Raw genomic sequence first — 7,500 nt, forward strand, 5'->3', positions numbered from 1 at the left:
TTGAAAATCCAGGAGAGGGCCACGTGGAGGTGTCGCGCCGGTTCGTACCCATATCCGCAGCAGGTCTCCAAGGTAAAGAGCCTCTAGTCGATAGATTAATGTAGGTAAGGGAAGTCGGCAAATTGGATCCGTAACTTCGGAATAAGGATTGGCTCTGAGGAGCGGGGCGTGTCGGGCTTGGTCGGGAAGCGGGTCTGGCTGACGTGCCGGGCCTGGGCGAGGTGAACACATTATTGCGAATCCGAGCTCGGTCCCGTGCCTTGGCCTCCCGCGGATCTTCCTTGCTGCGAGGCTTCCGTCTTGAACGGTCGTCCTCTTCGGCCGCCATTCAACGCTCAGCTCAGAACTGGCACGGACTAGGGGAATCCGACTGTCTAATTAAAACAAAGCATTGCGATGGCCCCCACGGGTGTTGACGCAATGTGATTTCTGCCCAGTGCTCTGAATGTCAACGTGAAGAAATTCAAAAAAGCGCGGGTAAACGGCGGGAGTAACTATGACTCTCTTAAGGTAGCCAAATGCCTCGTCATCTAATTAGTGACGCGCATGAATGGATTAACGAGATTCCCTCTGTCCCTATCTACTGGGTCTTATAAGCGTCAGGGACTTATATCATGGTATAACCCTGACGCACCAACCCCTCCTTCACGTGGTAGGACCTGGACACCTTCGGGTGACTAACGGGGCTCTGGTAAGAGAGTTCCTGCGAGAGTTCTCGCCATGCGACAACCGCAGCTCTGGGAAGAGAGCTCTTGCGGAGTTGTCGCATGGCGGGGACCGCGGCTCTCAGAGAGCTCTGCGTGAGTTGTCGCTCTGCGACAACCGCGGCTCTCTCATTAAGAGAGTTCTGGCGGAGTCATCGCTTTTGCGATGACCGCGGCTCTCAGGGAGCCCATGCGTGTGTTATCGTTCGCGATAACCGCGGCTCTCACCCGGAAGACTCCCCTCTGCCGCGACGACCCACCGGATACATCCGGTGGTATGTTGCAGAACGGGAGAAACGGGGGGCTTACCTTAGCCGGTTGGCCTAACGGGGAGGCGAACCCCTTGAACAAACCCTTAACCTCTAAGCTGAGAACGCGGCGAAAGAGGTCCCGTGTTTACACGGGCGGTCGGTGGGTCCATCGACCATTAGCGCAAGCCTCAGGATACCAGGCGAAACCTGAGAGTAAAAAAAGCCTTCTCCCCGGAAAGGGCGTAACCCGGGGAGCGACCGTCTTTCGTCCCTACTCGTGGGAACAATTATGAACACAAATACCAAAACACAAAATAAAACGAAGAAGAAGGGAGGAAAGAAGGAAAAGGAAGGAGAAAAGAAGAAGACGGGCTGGGAGGTGGAAATAGAAACAACCCAGACAGACGGGAACTCAGCTACTGTCTGGGAGGACTTATCTGACGAATACACGGACGATCCCTACGATACAGAGTGGGACATGAGCCAAGAGGAATTTAATTGGGAATTTCCCAAAAATAGAAAGCGTAAGAATAAGCAATCAGGTGACTCGTGCAGCGAGTCACACAAGAAGCTTATTAAAGATGTTAAAATTGAGCTGGAGCGGTTCGATGAACTGCCACTCAGCCCAGAGGAAAACCTCAGAAGGTTCCTCAGGGGACTCAAGGAGCCCGAACAAAAGAGAGGAGAAGAACTCCTAAACGCCCTAATCAGGGAACATGAGGTAATGCAAACGGAAGCCAGGGACTTCCGTTTCGAACTACGTAGAGAGAACACGGCTCTCAGAGGAAAACTGGACGCGCAAAAGGAGCAGAGCTCCATGCAAGACCAGGTGGCTAAGATAACAGAGAAACTCAACGAGCTATCTGCAAAGATAGACTCCATGCCCGAGAAGAGTCGCGGCCAGGAGGTTCCACCTCCGAAACCGTTGCTCTACTCGGACATAATAAGAGCAAACAAGGCAACTAAGCAGCTGGCCAAGAGGACCCCTATTACAATGTCCAAGCCAGCTGCAGCAATCTACCCTGTAAAGGGTAGTAAGATAAAGAATAGTGACGAGACCAAAAAGGTACTGTCGGATTGTATCAATCCGACAGAACAGAAAATAAGAATACGGAACCTGAGGAAACTCGGGAACTCCGGCATTCTTATAGAAACCGAGACAACCGAGGACCTTGAGCAAGTCCTCGGAAATAAGAAACTGAAAGAGAAAGTGGACATTGGTCCCCTCCCCAAGAGGAGACCAAAAATCATAATATTTGGAATCCCCTCGGAGACATCTGAGGAGGATATCCAAAAGGCCATCAAGAATCAAAATCTTGATCTTGTACCAGAGGCAAAACTAGAAGAGGAGTTTAAACTCCTCTTCAAAACAGGCAAGAAGAACTGCGAAACCACCAACTGGGTGGCAGAAGTATCAGTTAAGACCCGGAAAATCCTGCTGGACAGGAACCGGGTCTTCATAGGGTTCCAAGCCTACGGGCTGAAAGATTACATTGCTGCGACACGTTGCTTCAAATGCCAGTCATTTGGGCACGTGGCAAAGCATTGTAAGGCGAAAACCGACACGTGCGGGCACTGCGGTAAAGACGGGCACACATATGAGAAGTGCCCGTCGAAGGAAGAGAAACCGTCATGCATAAATTGCAAGAGAGCAGGCAGACCATTCAACCATGGTCTGCGAGACAAGAACTGTGCAGCGTTCAAACACGCTATTGAATTGTGCCTTAGTCGCACAGACTTCGGCACTTAGAGAAATAAAGGCAAAATAACCCTGACGATCCTTCGCAGGTAATACCTCAACAACTGGGTATTCGGGATCGTAGGGTGAAATAGTCATGAGAACGGCTACCACACCGTTGACGAAACCTGCTAGAGACCGAGCGCTAAGCTGGTAACTCCGCCTCCTCGTGGCCCCCGCTGGTAACGCTCCTGGGTCGGCGCAAGTCGATTCGGTAGCGGCTAAGCGAGTTACTTCCCGTACGGGACGGTCTACCCTTGTGATGATCCTTAAGTGGTGAACGAGGGGTTTTTCCAATGCCCAAGTCCACAACATCTACGGGCTGTTCCCTTTGCATGGTCAGCCGGAAACCATACTCCACCAGTAGTGGGGTGCAACTGCACTCCAAACTGGTACTCAACTTAGGTTGAGGTGCCCTGATCGTGCATCAAAACGATCCCTATCCCTGCGTTCCGAACGCCTTTAGGAACAAAGGGGAGGCGTGTTGGCCAACAGGCTAAGGTACCGCCTTTGGAAAAAACGTAAACCTCTGTCCCTATCTACTGGACTTCCAAGATGGCCGCCGAGTACTCTGGTCGCGTCGCGTCGTGCTCCGCATTACCAAGTGCATAAAAGTGGTAAATATCGACGGAAGAAACAAGTGTTATACACCAGTGTATAGTGCTAGTGGAAACGAGCATTTTAAGACATCAAGTGCTAAATTCCGCGCAGAACAGGAGAATTCACGAACATTTTAAGTGTTGTGAAAAATCGAGCGCAGCGTCTGAGTTTGCGTAGCGTCCCGAGCGGCGGCGCTGCGGTCGACCGCCGCGTCCTGTGATAGGCTGACGACAGCTGACGCTCTGCTCCGTGATTGGCCGCGCGAGAACATCTACCATTGGCCGATTGGCCGACACAGGAGAGCTCCCATTGGCCGGACCAGCTGGACTGCCATTGGCAGGATAAACCAAGCTGAGATGGACCACCAACCCGAGCTACCCCAGAAAAGGAACAACACCGCATTAGATGACGACGAGGAAGTTCTTTCCAAGGAACAATCCAAGAAGTACAGATCATGGAATCTCATCAGGAGCAAGACAATATTTGACGACGACACAGAACATCCTGGATGCTGCGAAGGCAACCGAAAACCGGACGAATTAATCAAGTCCCTAACGCAGAGCATAGAAGCTTTCTGCCAAGTAAGGATCAAGGACGCCACCGGAGATGCCGCTCAATCTCTACGCAACACACTAATTAGGGTAAGTAAAACTATTGATACACTACAAGACGAAAACAAGGCCCTCAGATCCCAAATCTCCGAAAACACAAACCTTCAAGACAAACTAAACGTCATAACTGCCACAGTTACCGGAGCTGTCGCGGCCATCTCAGACATTAAAACCCGAATAGAATCCGCAAAACAGCCTCAACAAAGCTACGCGGACACAGTTAAAGTCAGGTCCAGTGTCATACCCAGTCAAGCCATCAAACCCCCACGTAACGTAGTCACAGTATACCCAAAACCAGATAGCAACATCGCAAACAGCGAGGAAACAAGAAACAGAATTTACTCTTCCCTCACCCCGATCACAGACAAATTACAAATTCGCAACGTCCGAAAAATAGGTAACAACGGTGTATTAATCGAAACCCACACCAAAGACGGCCTTAACGCAGTAGTAAACAATACCAAGCTAGCAAAGGCTGGCCTTAAAGCAGAACTCCCCGCAAAGAAAAAACCGCGCATGATCATATACGGAATTCCCAACAGTGAGAAAGACGAAACTATAATATCGGCAATACATAAACAAAACCTCAGCAGCCTAACAAACTGCGCTTCCTCTGAGCACGTCAAACTGCTCTTCAAAACAGGAGATAAGAGCCGCGACACTTCTAACTGGGTAGTCGAAGTCTCCCCGGCAGCTCGTGACATTTTCAAAAAATGTGGACGAGTGTTCATGGACTGGATCTCCTGCTTCACTCATGACTTCACAGCAGTAAGCAGATGCTACAAGTGCCAAAACTTCGGCCACGTTTCAAAACACTGCAGAGCATCAGTAGATACCTGCGGCCACTGTGCCCAGGACGGACACTCCTTCAAAGACTGTCCCTCTAAATCCCAGAAGCCGTCGTGCATAAACTGCAAAAGATTCGGCAAAACCCATGACCACTCCTCCCGCTCCAAAGAATGCCCCGCCTTCCAACACGCAACCCAGAACTACCTGTCCAAAATAGATTATGGGAAATAAACCCAAACAAGACGCATCCTCGCACATCCACATAGCCCAGATCAACGCACAAAACTCCAAGTCGGTTCTAGAAGAGCTCCGAATCTGCGCCTTCGAGGAGAAAATAGATATACTCGCTATCCAGGAACCCTACTCGTTTCGAAACGCCCTCAGTAGCTTTGGCCCCAACACCACAATAATCACGGATCAAAAGAGGTTCTCCAACCTCTCTGGCCCCAACAACATTAAGACAGCGATCGTAATTAGAAACCCACTGCTCACCATCGTAAAATTAGAACAGTTCTGCAATAGCCACTGCATTTGCATTGAGATCTCAACCCAAAATCTCCAACTGCACCTAATCAATATGTATTTCCAATGTAGCGACAGCATCGAGCCCTATCTCCATCACCTGGAAACAATTCTCCAGTCAATAGATAGACATAATATAGTTATCGTCCTCGACAGCAACTCTAAATCCCCACTATGGTACAATGAATCTACGGACGAGAGAGGGAAAGCGATGGAAGACCTCATCGCCCAATTCAGACTACATATCCTAAACTCACCCGACAACCCGCCGACTTTCAATAATGCCCACCAACAGTCTAATATCGACCTAACCCTATCCACTAACAGTTACTACAAACGACTCTCATCCTGGAGAGTGCACCCAGACAGCACAACCAGTGATCACAATCTCATCTCTTTCAATATCGACGCTCCTCTGCCCACTGTAGACAACAACCTCGCTCCCAGATTCAATACCAAACGAGCCAACTGGGAGAAATTCGAGAAGGTTCTTCTAAACCTCAAAGCCCGTTATCCGCCAATATCAGACGATCCGTACGCAGAGGATCCCGAAACGCTAAGTAACCACGTGCACGACCTCATAAGCACAGCATCCAAAGCAGCAATCCCAACCAAAACCAGATTTCCGCGCTCGGTCCCCTGGTGGACCCCACACCTCTCATCTCTCCGATCTGAAGTCCGACACCTCAAAAGGAATTATCAAACCGAAAACTCACCCGCCAGAAAAGAACTCCTGAAAACCCAGTACCGCCAAACCCGGAACAAATACACAGCCACCATCCGCAAAACAAAGATCCAAAGTTGGAGAAAATTTGTCACTGAACATGGAAACTCCAACCCATGGGGCACCACGTACAAGATTCAGATGAATAAAATCAATCCCGAACAGGCTTGCGAAAGCATCATAACAACGCACGGTCAAACTACCTCCTGGGAAGAAACGAGTAGGACACTCCTAAACTCCCTAGTCCCCGACGATAACCCGGAAACAGAAACAGCCATACACTACAACACCCGCACCGAAAGCCTCATCAGCCCAGACACACCCAATGCTCCTTTCTTCGAGATGGAAGAAGTGCAGCTAGCACTAGGCAAATTTAAAAACAACAAAGCTCCAGGCATAGACTCAATCGAAGTCATAATCCTAAAGCGAGCATGGACTCTCCTTAGACAGGAAATCACCCTCCTGTTTAACAGCTGCCTAGCTCATGGTAAATTCCCCACCCCCTGGAAAACAGGTATCATAAAAGTACTCCTAAAAAACGAGAGCAAACCCAGAACCGACCCCAAATCCTACAGGCCCATCTGCCTTCTTCCAGTAATTAGCAAACTCCTCGAGAAACTCATCTCAAACAGACTCTCAGATCTCTTCCATAAGCATCCACTGTCATCCAAATCTCAACATGGATTCAAGCCTGGCCTGTCAACCGAACACGCTATCCTCCAACTTCGCGAAGCCACGCACACCTCACCAGAAAAATACACCATTGCCCTTCTCTTCGATATCAGCGGTGCCTTTGACAACGTCTGGTGGCCCGCCATTCTCACGCAACTCAGAGCCAGGCAATGCCCCAGCAATATCTTCAGGCTAATCCAGGACTACCTACAAAACAGAAAAGTTAAAATTATTAACAATGATAGAAAAGTCTCCAAATCCGTTTCCAAGGGCTGCCCACAGGGTTCCGTCCTCGGCCCTTACCTCTGGAACCTAATCTTCGACAGCCTCCTAAACACCATCCGCAACTGCGGCTACAATGCCACGGCATACGCCGATGACCTCGCAGTCACAGTCCCAGGCAATAGCAGAAAAGAAATCGAAGAAAGATCAAAAGTCATCACAGACATAATCACCATGTGGTGTACCAGAAACAAACTCCAGCTCTCTGAATCCAAATCAGAACTTCTCCTAACAAAAGGGTTCCTCGACACCCGCAGACCTCCAACGGTAATCATAAGCAATCGATCACTCAAGATGCCACCACACATCCGTTATTTAGGAATCCACTTCGGTGCCCGCTTCAACATCACCCCGCATGTCAACTACATAGCCAACAAATCTAAGCAAATTTTCAGCAAACTCTCCCGAATTGCCAAAACCCACTGGGGCCTAAATCATAAATGCATGACAACAATGTACAAAGGTCTATTCGTCCCAATACTAACTTACGCAGCCGCAGGCTGGGCTGACAGGATCAACAAATGGCACATCAGAAAACTCCGACAAGCCCAGAGGCATGCCCTTATCAAAACCACCCGCGCCTACCGCACCACCCCCGGCGATGCGC

At 49.7% G+C, this 7,500-nt stretch overlaps 1 pseudogene; it reads left to right on the plus strand.

Moving 5' to 3' along the window:
* Positions 1-619, plus strand: part of LOC143364509 (large subunit ribosomal RNA) — a 2,841-nt pseudogene extending 2,222 nt beyond the window's left edge.
* The last annotated feature ends 6,881 nt before the right edge of the window (positions 620-7,500 follow it).

Source organism: Halictus rubicundus, unplaced genomic scaffold (assembly GCF_050948215.1).
Source record: "Halictus rubicundus isolate RS-2024b unplaced genomic scaffold, iyHalRubi1_principal scaffold0610, whole genome shotgun sequence".
Classification (NCBI taxonomy): domain Eukaryota; kingdom Metazoa; phylum Arthropoda; class Insecta; order Hymenoptera; family Halictidae; genus Halictus; species Halictus rubicundus.